Here is a 21,215-nt window from a genome sequence, read left to right on the forward strand (position 1 = left end):
CACATTGTATGACACTGTAGGCAATATTACACTTTACTCACTGTCATGTTTGCTTTTATTTTTGCCGAGCTTTATGGTTTTATTAACACAAACAAAATGTGCCACAAGCTGTCTATTCCTTTTCTTCCCTGCACAACCTGGCATTGGTATTGATAATTCTGATGCCCAAGTGGGCTGCTCTATCCACAAGGGTTTTGCAGTTTTTAGAGAGGACTTTGTGAGCAATCTCAGCACAGTAAGATTTGTTGCACATCAGCAGCACTTCAAGCTCCTCGACACTGTGAACCAGAAAATTCCAGAAGCCACTGGGCAGCATGTGCTTTGTTTCCTTGCTGCTCCTGTAACTGATGTTGGGCATCCAGATTTGACCTTTGAGTCTGCTGTGCACCCTGTTGTCAGTGCCTCTGGTTTCCACCAGTTCCACTTAATTTTGACATGTCATTCTGACTGGTGCTGGATGGACGCCTTGGTCCTCTTTTTGACAATCTTGGGCTTCACAGGGGATCTGAGGGCAGCCATGATGCCAAGTAGGAGATGGCCCCCACCTCCATAGGCAGTGCTGTCGGGTTTAAAGTATTAGCTCCTTCTGAAGGATAGTTAGCTTTTATATGATCAAAATGACAAGTGCGTGTTGTATTGAGGTAGCTACTTTTAGATGATGGGTCGGTCTTATACATGGTGTCAATGAGAAGCTATGTATATCTTTCTGTGTTAGAGGGGATAAAAAAAAAAAACAAAAAGATGTTCCTTCCCAACCATTCATTGAATGATTATTGAAATGTATTATTTATTTATGTATTTGCTGAGCACCAACTATAGCCAGACCGTAGATGTACAACATTGAGTAATGCTGCTTATGGGGCTTGTATTCTAGTGGGAAAAAGAGGAACACATCCAAAACACAAGGGAAATTTTTAAAATTAAAGATATAAGTATTATGAAAGAAATAAACAAGATGTGATGAGGCAATGGTAGGGTAGGGAGAAGCTTTCAAGCATAGACATAGGACTTGTGGTGGGAAGAGCTGGCTCCATCTAGGGGCTGCGTTAGAAGACCAGTGTGCCAAAAACATACTGGATTAGGTGGAGAACAGCTCAACAGGAAATGAAAAGCTAAACACAGGTCAAGTCACAAGGCTTTGGAAGCTATGATGATGAATTTAAACGTCTTTCTAACTGCAGTAGAAAGCCTTTGCAGAAATTTAAGCAAGGGAAGGGAATATCCAGGGCTGTTTATTGTAAAAGAAATAGAGTGAAAGGGATAAGATCAGAAGTGGGGGACTAGGAAGGAGATTATTGCAGTTATTCAGGTAAGAGATGATAATAGCTTGCAATGGCAAACAAAGAGAAGTAGATAGGTTCAAGATATATTTCTGAAGGAAGTCACTAGAATTTGGTGATGAAGTGGGTGTGGGAGGTATGGGAAAAAGTGAAATCTCTGATAACTCCATTTTCTTGTTTGAGCAACCGGGTACCTTGTGGTGTCACCTAGGTAAGAAAGGAAAAGAGTGTGGTGAGATTAAGAGACTCAATACTTATATTTTAGGGGGACTTCCCTGGCAGTCCAGTGATTAAGACTCCAAGCTACCACTGCAGGGGGCACAGGCTCAATCCATGGTTGGGGAACTAAGATTCTGCATGCTGCACAGTGTGGCCAAAAAACAAAATAAAACCAACCAGAGTTATATTTTAGAGATGTTAAATACATATTTATGAGATACCAAAATTATGTCCTGAATTTTAGCTGGATACCCAAACTTAGGCTCCAGGAGCTCTTGAGTTATCCTTCAACTAACTGAGAGAAGTCACCAAACAGCCACATTTAGAGTCTTTATGTCTTGATGATCATCTCTGAATACCCACCCCTTTGGATTCAGGCATTGAAGGCTCTTATCAAAATATCAGCACCACCTCCATGGTAGTTCATCATTCCAATTGCAGTCTCATGGCACTGACTTGCGAGAATGCACCACAGGATGAATGAGTTTTGTTGGGATACATGAGAGTTTTTTAAAAGGGACTCAATTATAGTAAGAATGTATATTTGGGTGGGATTCTGTAGCCAGAGGGGGAAGGGCCACTTGGGAGGAAAAGATGAAGCTGTAAAGAAAAGGGGGGTTTAAAGAAAGAGGGAAGAAGAAAGTGTTCTAAATGAAACTTTGAGTCATTTCACAACTTTGCATAGAACCAACCTAGACAGCATATCAAAAAGCAGAGACATTACTTTGCCAACAAAGGTCCGTCTAGTCAAAGCTATAGTTTTTCCAATAGTCAGGAATGGATGTGAGAATTGGACCATAAAGAAGGGTGAGTGCCAAAGAATGGATGCTTTCGAATTGAACTGTGGTGCTGGAGAAGAAGACTCTTGAGAGTCCCTTGGACAGCAAGGAGATCAAACCAGTCAATCCTACAGGAAATCAACCCTGAATATTCATTGGAAGGACTGATGAAGCTAAAGCTCCAATATTTTGGCTACCTGACAAGAATAGCCGACTAATTGGAAAAGACCCTGATGTTGGGGAAAATTGAGGGTAGGAGGAGAAGGGGATAACAGAGGATGAGATGGTTGGATGGCATCACTGACTCAATGAGTTTGAGCAACCTCTGGGAGATAGTAAAGGACAGGGAAGCCTGACATGCTGCAGTCTTAGTGATTGAATAACAATAATACCTCGCTTCTAAATGTTTATATGTAAATTATTCCAAATTCCTCTATTAATAAGATTGCAAAATTTAGTGAGCACTTACCCTTTGTCAGTCAGTTCTAAGTACATGAACTAACTCATTTAATTCTATCCAGAAATCTATGGGTTATTTGTTAATTGACCACTTTTACAGATGAGGAAACTGGCCCAGAGAGGTTTCAGTTCAGTTCAGTCGCTCAGTCGTGCCCGACTCTTTGCAACCCCATGAATCGCAGCACGCCAGGCCTCCCTGTCTATCACCAACTCCCGGAGTTCACTCAGACTCACGGCCATCAAGTCAGTGATGCCATCCAGCCATCTCATCCTTTGTCGTCCCCTTCTCCTCCTGCCCCCAATCCCTCTCAGCATCAGAGTCTTTTCCAATGAGTCAACTCTTCGCATGAGGTGGCCAAAGTACTGGAGTTTCAGCTTTAGCATCATTCCTTCCAAAGAAATCCCAGGACTGATCTCCTTCAGAATGGACTGGTTGGATCTCCTTGCAGTCCAAGGGACTCTCAAGAGTCTTCTCCAACACCCCAGTTCAAAAGCATCAATTCTTTGACGCTCAGCCTTCTTCACAGTCCAACTCTCACATCCATACATGACTACTGGAAAAACCATAGCCTTGACTAGATGGACCTTAGTCGGCAAAGTAATGTCTCTGCTTTTGAATATGCTATCTAGATTGGTCATAACTTTTCTTCCAAGGAGTAAGCGTCTTTTAATTTCATGGCTGCAGTCACCATCTGCAGTGATTTTGGAGCCCAAGAAAATAAAGTCTGACACTGTTTCCACTGTTTCTCCATCTATTTCCCATGGAGTGATGGGACTGGATGCCATGATCTTCGTTTTCTGAATGTTGAGCTTTAAGCCAACTTTTTCACTCTCCTCTTTCACTTTCATCAAGAGGCTTTTTAGTGCCTCTTCACTTTCTGCCATAAGGGTGGTGTCATCTGCATATCTGAGGTTATTGATATTTCTCCCAGCAATCTTGATTCCAGCTTGTGTTTCTTCCAGGCCAGCATTTCTCATGATGTACTCTGCATATAAGTTAAATAAGCAGGGTGACAATATACAGCCTTGACATACTCCTTTTCCTATTTAGAACCAGTCTGTTGTTCCATGTCCAGTTCTAACTGTTGCTTCCTGTCCTGCCTACAGATTTCTCAAGAGGCAGGTCAGGTGGTCTGGTATTCCCATCTCTTTCAGAGAGGTTTAACAATGCCTAAATTAACAGAGATATTAAGTGGTGTGCTAGGATTAAAACCTTCATAGTTTCCAGAACCTCTGATCTTAACACTACACTATCCATTTAAGTTTACATGTAATATCAACATGAGTGTCACTGACATCTTAATATTGTTTTTTTTATTCTGTAAGCATCATAGATTTTATGGCATGGAAAATAATTGTGATGATGGTTCTGTAACATGATGGTGTCTGCTTCCTGGTCTACATATATTGTGACTTTTATTTTACTTTACTTCATTTTTTGTTTTATTCTCATAGCTCTTAGCTCTTTGCCCTTTAAAAACAATGACGAGAGCAGTATTCACTGGTCATGATAGAAACCACCACCCAATTCTCCAATACTGTTACCCTGACCATAATTTATTGATGAAGTCTGCCATCTCAAACTCTGTACCCATATTTCCTCCCATGGGGAAGAAGATGATAAAATTACTTTCTTGCATGGCACATTTAATTCCAGAAACTTGTATCTAACTAGTATTGTGGTAAACAACTTCAACAGCTGTGCCAGATTCCAAGCCATTTTACCCTGTAGAGAAAAATGAAGTTTGCTAATTGGCTAATCTATATATTATAATATTTGTCTATGTAATGGGATAGTTTTAAGTTAGCTTAGCCATTAGTTAAACTCTTGTTTAGAACACAGTCTGTTTTCAAACTAACATTTAAGAAAGGCCCAAGTGTAACAAAAAGCTTGATGGAGGTTTGTTTTGTTTGTTTGTTTTTTCTTTTGGCCATGCTGCATGGCACCTAGGATCCTAGTTTCCACACCAGGGACACAACCCATGCCCTCTACATTGGAAGCATGAGTGGAATCTTAATCACTGGACCACAAGGAAAGTCCCCTGAGATTTTTAAAATGCGACAAAAATGATCTTTTGTTGAGTTTGAAGTTATGTGTTAATGACTGGCTGTTTTTTGACCTCAGAATACTTAAAACTTATTGAAACTTTGTTGTAATCTATTAATTTTCAACTTACTAAGTTGAAAGTGTTTTGCCTTTTTTAAATGGTTTTTAAAACCTCTTTTAAATATTTTTCCCCCTTATGCCTGGTTCCCATCTGTCCCTATGCATATGGTCTTGCCCTTTTTCTTTTGCAATTAATTTCTCTTTTAACAAATATGTTCCCAATTTTTATAGAAAATATGAAACAATATTTGTTCTTATCCTGTGGCTGAGAAATGGCACAGACATATGACTCTAAAAAGTTTTATTACTGAGAAGGTCTGTCTCTTTGAACCTACAGATGAATCTTTGTAAAAATTATGAGAAATTTTTCCTCTTTTGATCATCTTCAATAATACTTCAGTGGAAGGTCAGCTTAGAGGTAATTCCTCTGTCACCAACATGGTTTTTTTAATGCCCTGACCAAATAATAGATAAATCTATAAAATAAAGTGGACTCCAGTTACTAGAAGCTTGCAGGTTATCAAGACTCTGGAAGTCTACTTACAGAATACTTAGCACACAATGTTTTATTCAGCATTGAACAGGAAAAGAAAATTTCCTCAAAGAAAAAAATGTATAAGGAAAAGTGTTGAGGAAAGAAGGGAATATGGGATTTAGGGAGGTGGAAAATCAGATTACTTGAGTTATTGAAATGATTGAGCCTGGCACGTTTCTAGAAATACTCTGTTTCCCTCTTGAGACAATTTAGTCCTCCCAAAGATATGTCAAGTATTTACCAGAGAGAGGAAATACTGTACTCTCGGAAAGAAACAAAATCCTTGCCTGGATCTGTCCTTCATAGGGAGGTTAACATTCCCCTGAAGGCTCACTATCACCTCTGGAGACACAGTGTGGTGTGTCTAGGGGCCTGGGTGGTGTATTTTACAAACAGAGTACACACACAGACACACAACACTAAAATAAGACAGAGGAAGAATGACTCTGCTTACTGCTAGCTTCTAGCTGAAGTGTGCCAATCCCATTGCTCTCATAATAGAGAAAGTTAATATATTCTGTCAGGGCCACATGACATGAATAGTAAAATGCTGTGAAGTGACTGCATATAGAAGAGTCAGGAAATCCACTTCGATCTACATTTTTGATGTTTGATAATTACACTTATTATCAGGTCCTTTATGCTCTTTTTCTTTGACACAAGATCCATTATCAGTGACAGCATGAGTGTGAGTATGGGTTTGATTTGAAAAACTACTAAAGATGAGGTAATGGAAAAAAAGCTTTTTTTTTGTTGTTCCACACATATTAAGAGAATGGGAGAAAATTAAGTTTCATCATACAATGGCTCACTTGAATTATTTCTCTTTTATGTGTGGTATTGTTTAGGCACCTTATGAAGTTAGTTTCTTAGGAATTTGTCTCCTAATGAAATATTTGGTACACATAGGCTGTGATTTGCTTTGATATTTTCACTCTCTGACAAAGCATTGAGTGAATAGATAAAGAAATGGTGGCCACAAAGAATAGGACAGGTCATGTGGCCAACCTTTGTAGCTTCAGAAATTATTCTAAGTAGAATTCAAAAGCAGATGTGGATCGGACTGAAAACACAAACTCATAGCTGGACAGATAATTGGCAAATTCATTAATTAAGATTCTTTCTGTATCTGTTAACTTACTTTAAATAACACAAATTACCTTCATACAAGTCATTACTGGCAATTAATATGTGATAATGTATTTGAACTTTCCTGCTTGCCTATATATCACAACAAGGGCCAAGGCTAATTTAGCATTTTAATGTGGAAACTTGAACATTAACATATTAGTATTCATCACAGTAGAAGCCTAGGTAAAATGCTGGTTGATTCATTTATTTCTTGTTTGTCTCTGTTACTAGCATCACTTACTGTTTGATCTTTGGTTTTAAGTATTATATGTATAAATAAAAATGAGATAAATAATATTAATACATATGGCATCATTGTCTCAATGGACATGAGTTTGAACAAACTCTAAGACTGTCATGCTGCAGTCCATGTGGTCACAAAGAGTTGGACCCGTCTTAGCAACTGAACAACAACAACAATAATAGTAATACATAGTTGAAGAATAAAATTATAAAACTCTTTCAGCCAAAACCAAATGCTATTCCTACAGTTTTGCTTTTGAGTTGTTCTTTGCTGCATAGAAGAGAAAATAAACTTGTCTTTAATCAAGTTAAGTTATATTTAATTGGGGGCCACTAATAGTGATAGTCTTTAATGTTCCTCTTTTCCATTAACTATACTTTTTTCATATATGTTCTCAATAAAAAGTTCCTGTAAAAGTAGTATTCCTCACAGCTTTTGGAGAAAATGACATTGTATTTGGAAATGGTTTATGAAGTAGTTTTTGTAGTCCCTGGATTTCTCTGAGTGACTATCCAATGATCTGATGAAAGCATTTTATAAAGTGTAAAACACCCTGCAGTTGTCATCAGGTGTTAGGAAAAATAGAATATGAGAAGGTATGACAAAGTACAACCACAGACTTTCCAAATGAAAGCCTTAGCCAAATTTGCACTATATTTGTGCTACCTTAAAATTGCCACTCTACTTGTTCCTATTCAAATGCATGTATGTTTAGATTCCAGGTTCTTATTTCATTGCTTACATTTAGTACATCTTTAGGGGACTGGGAAGAGGTTTAAGTAGTTTTAATTGGAAATTTGTAAAATCATATTAAAAACTTGTGGGGAATGAAAAATAATTTTCCCACTACCCTTTTAGTTTCATGGCTGAGACCCCCCCCCCCCCCATAATACAAGACAGATTAACAGGAGAAAACCGAACAGAAGTTCAATAACATGCATCAGTCACTCAGTTGTGTCTGACTCTTTGAGATCCCATGGACTGCAGCACACCAGGCCTCCCTGTCCATCACCAACTCCTGGAGCCTGCCCAAACTCACGTCCATTGAGTCAGTGATGCCATCCAACCATCTCATCCTCTGTCGTCCCCTTCTCCTCCTGCCTTCAATCTTTCCCAGCATCAGAGAAATAATATGAATACCTTGGGAGATACCCTAGAAAACTGAGTAACCTCCCCAAATGGCCCAAACTATCAGCTTAAATAAATACCTTCTCCAACTAAAGACTAGAAGATGGTGGGGATGGGGAGGGTGGTAGTTATGACAGGTGACCAGGAAAAGCACAGTAATCCAGGGTAAGGCTGTTATGCAGATATAAACCATTACCTTCACCATTGGTAAAAGAATTTCTAGAAATTTACAGTCATTCTTCCTCCCTCATCCAGAGTGGGAAATCTCCTTACAAGCGGAGATTTTCCACATAAATGTAAATATCTCTTACAAAAGGATAACTTCTACCTGGTTTAAATTTCTCTAATGTAGTTGGATGCTGTTATTTGAATATGATTTCCAGGGAAAAGAGAGAGCCTATTGGGAAGTGCTGAGCCTCCAATACCATTTTGATAGAGGCTGACCCTGGTACTCAACTGTGAATATCCAGCTATATCAAGAGGATTACTAAAGGCAGGGCCTGAAATCAAAGGATTAAAAGAAATTGGAAAGAAGCCCCAAACAAACAATCTGATCTCAAATCTGCTTATAGTCAATAACATCAAGATTTACAAGAGGATAAGTTTTCCAAAAAGTTTGTAAAATCCTTTAAGTGAATTAACTCCACATGGTGAAAGTATTCACGAACTGTTTATAGAGAGACATTAATTGTTAGTAAGATTATACTTCCCAGACAGTTTCAAAGAATATTAATTTCAATGCCTGATCAATACCATTAGATGATGACCTCAGATATTTCCGAGGTTGCAACTAATATGCATCTGCTTTTATATAGAAGTTAACAATTAGCACTGTAATGAAATGCTGTGTAACATTTTAAAATTGAAAGTTGTGTTGGGTGAGCAATAACATGTTTGTTTAAATGATAGAGTAGGGTATTGAATGAAATTACTAATGTTTTCAATGGACACTAAGAAGTAATGTTGCTAAGTTGTGGTCTGACTCTTTTGTGACCCCATGGACTGTAGCCCGCCAGGCTCCTCTGTCCATGGGATTCTCCAGGCAAAAATACTGGAGTGGGTTGCCATGTCCTCCTACAGGGGATTTTCGAGACCCAGGGATTGAACTCATGTCTCCTTCATTGGCAGGTGGATTCTTTACTATCGAGCCATCAGGGAAGCCTCTATAGAACTATTAACCTCTTTCAACTTGAGATTTGTTTGTCACATTTTCATAGTGAGTTACATTAGTTTTTAAGAATAGAAAATCGTTTCTGCATCCATATTTGCTTTGAGTTGTTGTTACACCATGTTCATTCCTTTGCTTTGTCTTTCTGACTTGATTTTTACATTATTATGGATAAGAAGAGGAAGGGCTAGCATTGTATAATAACTTGCTTTGTCCATACAAGTAGTGTTTAGCCATAAAAAACTAGCAAGTTTTTTAACCATGGTAATATTGCGTTTCATATTAAAAGTCAGCTATAGGAGCACCAGGCTTCCACCAGTTTTTCATTTCTGTTTTGTAACATTTATATATATATATTTCTTTTAAGCTCTTTCATTTGGATACAGTTGATTTACAGAATGTTCAATTTGTGGGAAGTGTTCACTTAAGAATTTCCTGAGTGTTTGAGAAAATAATTTGAATGTTGACTGATGGTCCGCTAAATTCTTTGAAGTTGACCCCATAGTCCTCCTGCATACCATAAACCTAAATTGATGTGTGTAGGTTTTAGGGGGAGTCATCTGTACAAAAAAATACTTGATTTTGCAGTACGATTTATTACAAGTTCATTTTCAATCATGCGGTTAAAATATAATTTAACAGAGCACTGATTATGTATATACACTCACCAGAGCATATATGTTGCATACGGAAGAGATATGTCTGAAAACTCACTGGCAAAAGCAAATACCTTTTTATTAATTTGTTTTCCTGTATAAATATCAGCTGCTTCTGACTTCAAAAATTCAGAGTTAAGGTAGAAAATATAGAGCAGTTTTCTTTCCCTGCTTCTAAATAAGTTAATAACATAATGAATATAGATTAGGCTTTATAGTAAGCATTCTTGCAATGTACATTTTCCAGCTTTACCTGGAAATGCCCTAGCACATTTAAATATATGTATATTATTTTTTTATATTCAAGAGTAACATTGGTCTATTACACTAATAATACATGAGCTATATATAATTTCTACTTGAGATAAATGTATTTTTAGTATGAAGCGCCTATAAGATGTCCCAAATATTCCTTGACTAGAGTAGACATAGTTGAGCAAGATAACAATATCTGTGAATAATATGAACTTTAACATACTTGGTTTTGTTTTTTTTTTGATAATGACAAGATAGAGTCATTATATAGAAAGACTGGGTTGCAGATCTGGTCCTCGTGGGGAGGTACTATCCTGTAACGCTTGTTGTCATTGTTCAGTTACTCAGTTGTGTCTGACTCTTTGCAACACTACTGGACTCCAGTACGGCAGGCTTCCCTGTCCTTCACTGTCTCGCAGAGTTTGCTCACTATCTGGTACCACCATGAGATATAGTTTACCATGATCTGGTACCTGAAGTCTATTTTGGTTGTTTACAGCATCTGGAGTTATTTGGCCAGCAGGAGTCTGCCTTTCCTTAACCAAACTCATAAGATACTGATGTATAAAACCAGTAGGTACCTTGATCTTTTTAAAACATGAAATATAGCTACTAGGTAGGTTAAAATATTCTTGTCAGTCATCCAAGCATTAATTTCCTTTGGGAAGCTACATGGGAAATAAAATGATAACCTGAAGGCTTCTTATGTAGGGGTAGAAAAAATTTTCCTTCTTCCCTTTTAGGTTCTTTGGCTGGTCTAATGATTAAATTGACCCAAGATAGATTACCAGGAGAAAAACAAATGTCATATATAGAAGAGCCCATTAAAATACTCAGATACCATCTTGAGCTATGGAGAAGGGGTAAAGATCTAGGACCTCAGAGGGAAGGAAAACAGTTCACAGGAAGATGAGAAGAGCAAATGTTTGGCAAACAAACGTTTGCCTTGCCATACAGATAAGTCTTGTGATGTAAAATGTTCTCTCTGGTAGTAGTTCTTTTTCCAGACCAGGTCTCCTATATCAATTCTCCTAGGCAATTAGTTGTTTTGTAGTTGTTTGGCCCCTGAGTCATATCTGACTCTTTGCTACCCCCAGCCTGCCAGAGTCCTCTGTCCATGGGATTCTCCAGGCAAGGATACTGGAGTTGTTTGCCATTTCCTTCTCCAGGGGGAATCTTCCTGACCAAGGGATAGAACCTGCATCTCCTACATTATCAGGGCACCAGGGAATCCTCTAGACAGTTAAGGGGGAAGTAAAAGGCTTTTCTCGAGTCTGCTGATTTTAATTGCCTTTATCTCAAAACAGTACACATGTGAAAGTATTATATTTTGGGGTGCTGTGTTCTGCTCCCCCTCACTTGACAACAATGAACATGAGAGAAAAAAGGAGTTAGTTTGGAAGATCAAGCTCTCAATATGCCAGTATTGAGGCAGGACTTACTGTTGCCTCTCTGAGATTGGTATGGGATAGACCTAGTTTAATGCCAGATGCTTAGGTTCTTGAATCAGGGAACCTCTTTAACTAGACAACATGGTTAAGGGGGACGATGATGAATTTTTTCTCTGATAATGTCCTCAGAATGTTAGAAGAATCACATAAGTGTCACAGGAGCCCTTTGTGGGTGCTGGGAAGCTTTCAAACAAAAGGTAAGATGAACTAAGCAAATAACCCCAAACTAACTGTTACCTATGAAGGGACTAATGAGAATGAGTCATGTTCTTTACTTGCACATCCTCACTTTTTATTTCAATGATTGTGATTTTCACATTAGCATTTCCATTAGTCTTTTAAAATAGTTTCTGTTTCTTTGCTGAGATTTCCTTTCTTTCCATTTATAATAAGCATATCTTCCTTCATATTCATGACCATAGTTACAATAGCTACTTTGAAATCCCTGTATACTAATTCCAACATCTGGATTATCTTGGAATGAGTTTCTATAAGGTCATCTTTTCTTTTGAGAATGGGTCACTTTTTCCTATTTTATCATATTAATAATATTGGACTATATCTTGGACATTGTGATTGTTATATTGTGGGGACTTTGGTTTCTGTTATGTTCCCCTAAAGAATTTTGATTTTCTCATTCCATTTTATCTCTAGTAAACAATTCATTGTTTTTTAACTCAGTCAACAAACTCTGCCTCTTGGGTTGCAACTCAAATCTCAGTTCAGTTCCTTTATTCTTAGCTGGAGTCTGCCCTACACATGCGTGGTTCCAGCATCAGCCAGAGATTGGGGCAAAGTTTATATGAAGAATGTGGATTGTAGCCTCTCTATATATTTGTCTCCTTTTGGAAGTTCCTTCTTTACTTTTCACTGTCATTGCCTGAACTCTGTCTTCTCTGGTCCTTTAACTCGTGCAGCTCTAACCATTCCCTACAATCAATTAAAAAAATTTAGGAATGGAAACTCAATCACACCTTCTCTTCTTCCAAGTTTTTATTCCGCACCAGAATCTGCTTGCTTTTTTTACTCTCCAGTGCCTAAGGTCATTTTTTTTAAATTGAACTTTGTCCAGTGAATATTATCTGCAGGAGGGCAAGGTACAGTAGAAGTTTACTCAGCTATAAGGTTCTCTTTGGGCTTCCCTGGTAAAGAAGCTGCCTGTAATACAGGACTCTCATAAGATACTATCATAAGATAAAAGTTTAATTTGCTAAATAAACCTAGTAATAGCAATTCCACCTCTGTTTCTTCAGTGACTACTGTGTATAAAAGCATGTGCTGATTGCTGGGGTTTATACAAATGAATGAGATTCAATTGTGTCTTCAAGGTGATAGCAATCTAGTTTTGAAAACAGACATATGAACAGCCAAAATGTATTTCAATTTAGAGGTAAAGTTAATGCTAATGCTACAGAATTGTTTAATGTGTTATCGGAGTGCCAATGGGAAGGCAACTGATTATGACAAAGAGGAACAGAGAAAGATGTCTTAGAGATGATGACATATGAACTGGATCATGAATGATAAAAAGAATTTCAACTGTTAGATAGAAGAAAGAGAATGGATTCTAAAGTGAAGGAAAAGCATGGATGTTGTCATCAGTGTACTCTTTTACCTTCTGAGTATGCCAAGTAATTCATTGTGGTTTAATAGAAAGTATGGTATATGACCATGGGAGGGTAAGAGTTAAGGAATTAAAATAGAATGAGACTGATAGAGTGATTCACATTTAGATTATGAAGGGCCAGAAAAAAGTGAAAATGTTAGTTGCTCAGTGGTGTCTGACTCTTTGTGACCCCATGGACTACAGCCCACCAGGCTCCTCTGTCCATGGGATTTTTCAGGCAAGAATACTGGAGTGGGCTGCCATTCCCTTCACCCAGGGATCGAAGCTGGGTCTCCTGCATTGCAGGCAAATTCTTTACCACTGAGCCAGCAGGGAAACCCCCAGGAAGGACCTAGTACATGTCACTCTAAGGATTTCGCAGAGAGTATGATAGCCAATGGGTGAAAGATTTTGACCAGAACAGCATGGTGTGTTAGCTAAGATAATACCAGCTTCTGTTACAAACTAATCTAAAAATGTACAGTGACTCAAAAACAGTAATGTATTTCTTGTTCATCTAAATGCAACTTGATAATTCCTCATTTGTAGGCAATTTTCCCAGGTTTGACTCAGGTCCCAGGCTCTTTCCACTCTTTGGCTCCACATTCTTCTCCAGGTGGCTTGAAAAGTTACCATATTTGTCTACATTAAACTAGAGGAAGGGAGAGGGGCAGATAAGATCATGAATGGGAGTTTCTTATGAATCAGACCTGGAAACGGTACTCAACACTTTTGTTCTAGACTCAGTCATATATCTGTGTATGTTAGTCGTTTGGTCGTGTCTGACTCTGTGGTCCCATGGACTGTAGCCTGCCAGGCTCCTCTGGCCATGGAATTCTCCAGGCAAGAATACTGGAGTGGGTTGCTATTTCCTCCTCCAGGGTCATATGGACCTATCTGTAAGAAAGGCTGAAAAACGTGATCTAACTGTGTTCCTTAGAAGACGGAAAAGATGGTGAACAGCCAGGTAGTCTATGTCCTGCACAGTCAGATTCAGTTTTCAGAAAGCATATTCTCCTGGCATTGTTACTGCTGGATTGGGGAGGGGGCAGATACTAAAGACAGGCTGTTGTAATAGTTCAGAGGAGACATAATGAGGCCCCTCCGGCAATGCCTAAGGCATTTGCTTCAGGGGTAAAACAGGGATAGATTGCAGAGGCAGGATTGGGTGACTGAGATTTGGGGGCTGGGAAGGTTGGTGACATGATCAACTAGATGAACAATGAATTCTCTTTCATGTCAATAATGCCCATCCAAAAGTAAAAAGTTGCTTTCTTTGACTCATAACTATTGACTGCTTAATTGATTGGTGCCCTTTACTAAGAAGTATAGACACATAGGGTATTTCCCCAATGGCTCAGTGGTAAAGAATCCGCTCACAATGCAGGAGACGCAAGTTCGATGCCTGGGTCAGGAAGATCCCCTGGAGGAAGGCCTGGCAACTCACCAGTATTCTTGCCTAGAAATTCCCATGGACAGAGTAGCCTGGCAGACTATAGTCCATGGGGTTACAAGAGTCAGAAACAACTGAAGCAACTGAGTGTGCACACACAGAGAGAAGTAGGCAGATAGAGTAGAAATATTTGATAGAGCCCTTTCCCTCAAGGAGTTTTTCATTTATCTGGGGAGGGAGAATATACCATCAGACGAATTTGAGAATTTTTTGTGTATCTGTAACATAAATGAATTCATAGTAAACTGAATCCAAAGTGCTAGAGATATGCAAGGGAGAGTTATGATCAAGGATGCTTGGGATCATTTGAACTAAGTTTGGGGTTTAGATTTTATTCCTTCATTTAACAAGCATGTATTAAATGTATGGTGTGCTTGATAACCATAGTATCTGGCTCAATTCAAAGCGTTCAATTAATATTTTTATTGAATTAAATATTAGCTGATTAATGAGACAAATAAAATGCAATTCTTGCTTCTGCAGGACTATCTGAAATACGTAATATGTTCAATAGGTTTAACAGACAGGTAAATCAACTTGTACAATAAAGTGTAACATGTGCTAGGATAGAATGGTCCCATCAGGGCACAAAGGAAGGAGTGTTCAGGAAAGTGTTTGTAAAGGAGGAAACCCTTGAGTTTGTCTTGAAATAAGAGTGCAGGTGAACACACAAACCAAAGATAAAAGATGAGAGAAGAAATGTCTTTTCAGTTCAGAGGCAAAGAAAGAAAAATAAGTAGACACAAGGTGTAGTGTTACTGGAGGGTGAAGACCGGGTTGTGTTAATATCTGTACCCCCTCGCCTGCCATAGTCCTTAGCCCTTCACAGATGCTCAGAAATGTCGCATTCTATCCCTGTATGCATTTCCATAGTCCTTGCTAGAATGTTTAGTTTACTCCTCTCCAACTTCAGACATGAAAGAAAGTAATTAACAGAGGTGGTAAAATAATGATTTTTCCATCAGTAGTTGAAGGCGCTGCTTGTCCCTACTGGTGACCTCACTTTGCATTCCCCTAAGGCTACAAAGTCATTTGCAGGTATATGTGGTTGCTTTAAATCACAGTTGCAAACCATCACTGATATAAGCCATCTGGGTCCCAATTTCTGTTCAAAGGGAGATGCCTAACTGAAATAATAGTGTCACCAAATACCATCTTGAATTCAAAATCAGATTGAGGCAACAAATAAATTTTTATGTGATGTGAATCACCAACAGTTTGAGTTTCTCTTACCGTAGCAGAACTATATTTCTTAAAAGCTAACAACCATATTTTGAGTGAAATTTACTGTTTGAAGTATCTAAGTATACTTTGCTCCTTGAAGGACAATAATTTTAACCTGAAATATTTCAGAATAGGATAATAAGTTAAGAAATGAGCACTTGGGCAAGGAGTCTGGAAATGTAATTTTATTTCATTGGAATTTTGGTATCCTCATTTGTGTGTTTATGCATATAATAAATATCTATTGTAACTTAGACACATTAATTGAATTTTCCATGAGCTCATTTCCTACTCTACATGGGCAGAATTGATACTGTTTTAAAATGAAGCATGCCTAAAGCTTCATTGGTGTTTTCCTACTATTAAATAACTTACATTAGTAAAAATAGAATAAGGTGAATATTTGATGTCAGACAGACTCAAGTTCAGTTCCCAAGTTTGCCACTTAACAAACAAGGTAGCCTTTCTGAGCCTTGGTTTCTTCATCTGTGTTCATTTGGGCTGCTATATCAGAATTCCATGGACTGGGTGGCTTATAAACAACAGAAATTGATTTCTCACAGTTTCAGAGGCTGGGAAGTCCAAGATCAAGAAAGCAGCAGGACCAGTGTCTGGTGAGAACCCCTTTCCTGATTCATAGATGGCTGTCTTTGTACTGTGTCCTCTCATGGTGGAGGAGACCAGGGACTGTGTGGGTTCTTTCTTTAAGGGCACTAGTCCCTCTCATGAGGGCTCCACTCATGACCTAAGCACCCCCCAAAGACCCTACCTGCTAATACCATCACATTGGGGATTAGGTCTCAACAAATGAATTTTGAGGGGACAGAACATTCTTTCTATATAGCTGTTTGTAAGTAACAGCTACCCTCTTGCAGGTTTTTTTGAGGCTTAGAGATTATGTTGTGGAAATGACCAAGTTTGACATGTTCAAAGATTGCAAACTTCTGTTGCCACCAATGTTGTTGTCTGCATCTTTCAATCAAATACATTCTTTCTGGGGGAGGAAGAAAGTGTGTTTGGAACTGTCCTCTGCATATAACACTTCTAAAACTTTTCCTCCTTCTCAGCAAGATACTATGTGCAATGCAGGCATATACAACCCCAGTATATACCATAAGAGTGAAAGTAAAGCCTTCAGAGCTCCAGCTTCCATCCAAGTCCCTCAGACATGTTCCTGAAACAGTTAGAAAATCATTCCTTCAGTGGCACACATTAAAAGGACTGGGAACACTTAAGACATAGCATTAAGAACAATAGCTTTCCCTGGCACAGTGTTAAAGAATCTGCCTGCCAGTGCAGGAGACTCAAGAGATGCAGGTTCAATCTCTGGGTTGGGAAGATTCTCTGGAGGAGGAAATGGGCAACCCATTCCAATATTCTTGCCTGGGAAATCCCATGGACACAAGAGCCCGATGGGGTCCATGTGGTTGCTAAGGGTCAGACACAACTGAGCGACTGAGCATGCACGCGTGCAGGAACGATAGCAAGATGTTTAGGAAAATGCTGTAGAGTTTCTGCTAGTTCCCTGTGTAAAATATTTATTCTATGATTGGTATGATAAAAATCACCGCAGTGGGGACCTACAACAAAATTGTGTACTTTGCTTTTCAAAAAGAAACAAATGGAAGTGGGTTCCTTTGAAGAGAGAAGTATAAACTTTTCATAGTTTTCTTTCTTACAGTCTTGCCAAGGAGATTCGCTACAACCTGTGCCCACAGTTATTAGAGGAAGGGACTAATTAATTCCCTCAGTAATATAAGGCTACTACTGAACCAAATGTTCTTTTGTTTTTATTTTTAATGTGAATGTAAGTTACAGCCCTTCCTCGAGATACTTCATTACAATCCATTAGAAAATGACTGTAAAATATGGGTTGTTAAGAATAACACTCTCTACAGTCATTTTCCAGAAAGCTTTTAATAAGTCTGTAGATTTTCAGTATACTCAATGATTCATAGTGTCCCCAGTGTAGATTGTTACTCCCTGGGGTGGCACACTCGTGTGTAGCATGCGGTCTCCAGACTGTTATACAGTGACCCTGCCAAAATCCACATTTTTTAATGAAGATGAACTGTTTGGGTAATTTTCAATGGTAGCTAATTAAAAGTAGAATTTTCACTTTAAAATTTTTACAAAATCTTTAGGAATTGCATTCAAATAAAGCTACAGCTACATAGATTGTATTACAACTACATAGATTCTTGAATTTCAAGGGCTTCTCTGTAGGTAGATAGAGGAGCAGAAATGCAGCTATCAACAAAATTCTAACCAGATTAGGTACTATCTATGACTTTAAATGTAAAATTTGTAATAATCTTCCTAGAGGTGATTGAGCTGAACATAATTTACTCACAATGACAAATGAAACTCCTTCTTTTACTTTTTTATGATTTAAAATATATTGGAAATATAAATGCATCCCCTTGACTTGTAAGCTGAAGTACCTTTAGAATATTGAAAAACCAGGGCAACATTTCTTTCAGTCCTTGAAAGCAAATTTTCATGATAGTTCCACTCATTGGAACAAAAGTAGTTTGCAGTTTAAGAGAACAATTAAATAATCCTGGGAGCAAACTCCACTTTGTGACGTGGATTCACTGAGTATTGAAAACCGAACCAGTTTAACAGGGGTCAGCAAGCTATAGCCAGTGGGCCAAATCTGGCCTACTGCCTGTTTTTGTAAATGAAGTTTAATTGGATCACAGCCATGTCCATTCATTATGTATGGGTTGCTTTGACCAGAGACCATAAGACCTGCAAAGCCCAAAATATTTTTGATCTGGTCCTTCACAGAAAAGTTCTGCTGACGTATACAATATTAAGTTATTTCAGGTAAATATTAAGTTCTAATTTAATATTTCAATATTTCAATATTAAATTATATGATTATGTAAGCAAATTCATAAATATAGTGAAGAATATTCTACACCACTTTTCAAAAAGGTATTGGAAAGTAAATAGAACATTTTTACCTCCCTGTTGTACAACCTTAATCTACCCAGACATAAACATTGTGGCGGTGGTTTAGGCACTCAGTCATGTCTGACTCTTTGCAACCCCATGGACTGTAGCCCTCCAGGCTTCTCTGTCCATGTCATTTCCCAGACAAGAATACTGGAGTAGGTTGCCGTTGTCCTTCTCCAGGGGATCTTCCCAACCCAGGGAGGGGACCCTCACCTCTTACATCTCCTACATTGCAGGCAGATTATAAGGGGCTACCAGGGAAGCCCATAAGATCACTGCTGCTGCTAAGTCGCTTCAGTCGTGTCCAACTCTGTGTGACCCCATAGATGGAAGCCCACCAGGCTCCCCCGTCCCTGGGATTCTCCAGGCAAGAACACTGGAGTGGGCTGCCATGTCCTTCTCCAGTGCATGAAAGTGAAGAGTGAAAGTGAAGTCACTCAGTCGTGTCTGACTCTTAGCGACCCCATGGACTGCAGCCTACCAGGCTTCTCCGTCCATGGGATTTTCCAGGCAAGAGTACTGGAGTGGGGTGCCATTAAATGACATCAAACAAACGCCAGTACTGATATGGAGCCATCCTACAGAGGGAGCTATTGTGACAGTCACAATCTGAGGGAGAAGCAAAAAGTCGGTTCTGGAATACAGGAGTTCCGCATCAGAAAGACAGGGATACGCTTAGGAGAAGTGGTGCTCAGCCTTTATATGCAGAACCCTTTCTTCAAACAAAATTTCCAGTGGAAGACCAAGGTATGAAAAACAAACAAGTGAAGGTGCTGATGAAGCTGGGGAGCATGAATGTTACAGTTCTGCTTACTTGGATCCTTCTCTTCTGTCTGTCTCTTCCATGGAGAGGAACTAAGTATTTTTAATTAGCAGTATCTTACTGAAAGCAAATAAGAAAGCTTACTCAAAGAAATGGAGTATATGTGTCCAGCCCATCTAATTTCCAGCATGTCCTGATAGGTGTCTTATGCTCAGTTGCTATCTCCCACTTATTTTGTCCTTTGTTTTCCTGTTATGAAATACTTGAGACATATTGGGGAAAGTTGTGTTTCATTTTTACTGATCAAATTTTGTAAAACTTTAAGCCTAATAAATTTGTCCATAAACAGAGATACAGTTTAGAATGCTTTTCAGCCAGTATTCATGGGGAAAAAAATATATTACTTCTTCGAAAGGAACAGCATTTTTTGACATTCTGTTCATCATAGTAACCTTCCCCGGCGGCTCAGTCAGTAAAGAGTCTGTCTGCAATGCATGAGACTTGTTCAATCCCTGGATCGGGAAGATCCCCTGGAGAAGGAAACAGCAACCCACTCCAGTATTCTTGCCTGGAGAATTCCATGGACAGAGGAGCCTGGCAGGCTGTAGTCCATAGGATTGCAGAGAGTCGGACACGACTGAAGCGACTTAGCACACATGCATGCACAGTAGCAACATTCATGCAGTACATCTGAAAGTAAACACCACATACTTACATTTTAGCAATGAAACGTGACTCTCTGAATTAGGCTGAATTAATAGAGGCGGAAAATATTTCCGCCTATTTTCTTAAATATAAATATTTTCAATATAAATTTATTTATTTTAATTGGAGGTTAATTACTTTACAATATTGTATTGGTTTTGCCATACATCAACATGAATCCGCCACAGGTATACAAGTGTTCCCCATCCAGGGAAACTACAATTTCTTGTTTTAAAGCTGTTTTCTTAAGGAATCGTTACATTTTCATGGCTCACATCTTTGGATTCTGTTTTTACTTACAATTCTACATCGAGCTGTTTAGGCTCTTTTCTATTTCAAGCCATGTTTTGTCCCATTCATTTTGAAGATGTGGTCAGAGACCAGGGCAGGGAGTGGATAATGTTCAATCCAAACAACATGACTACACATAATTTAAAGCATTCACTGCATTTTAAACTGACATTTAAGGATTGCTCTGGACTAATTTGTCCTGCACTCTTCAGCCTACATATTTCTTCTGTGCATAATTCCTTCTTGAAGTTAATGGGAATTTGGCATGTGGCAGGAGTACATGTTTCATGAAATGGGAATCTGGGTCCTGTCATTTAATAAGAATTCTGCTTCTACCTTAATTGGTCTGTCTCCCTAATGTCTTTTGCTATACTATAGCAGTGTAGGCGGACCTTCCATTCCAATGTGAAATGGAACTATTTTAAAATGCAAGGTATCTGTGGGTTACCATGTGCAGAAGACAAATAATATGATCTATTGGACTAATGACAGAAGGATTTTGAAATGCTATGCTTACTGGACATAACATAAAAGTAACAATTTCTATGTGCTACATTGTAAACATTTTCATTGTAACACATGTTTTCACTTATCCATATCAATAAAACTTAGGAAAACCTCTCAATTATGCAGTGAGCTTCAAGACTAGGACTTTAAATCAAAGGGGAAGTAATGGCTTTTCTAGTTTTTCTTCAGTGCTGTGCACTCTGCCCTGAGTTTAGCTTTTATCTTGATATATATTTTTCTCTATTAATACACTTTCCATTATGCAGAGAAGTATTTCTTATAGGTACAGT

At 38.5% G+C, this 21,215-nt stretch overlaps 1 protein-coding gene and 1 pseudogene across 3 annotated transcripts in view; one reads left to right on the forward strand and one right to left on the reverse strand.

The window, feature by feature from the left end:
- The window catches only part of TENM1 (teneurin transmembrane protein 1), a 624,193-nt gene that overhangs the window by 174,303 nt on the left and 428,675 nt on the right, over window positions 1-21,215 (forward strand). The window lies entirely within an intron of this gene.
- LOC138071159 (large ribosomal subunit protein eL32 pseudogene) lies at window positions 113-519 on the reverse strand (annotated as a pseudogene).

Source organism: Capricornis sumatraensis, chromosome X (assembly GCF_032405125.1).
Source record: "Capricornis sumatraensis isolate serow.1 chromosome X, serow.2, whole genome shotgun sequence".
NCBI classification, from domain to species: domain Eukaryota; kingdom Metazoa; phylum Chordata; class Mammalia; order Artiodactyla; family Bovidae; genus Capricornis; species Capricornis sumatraensis.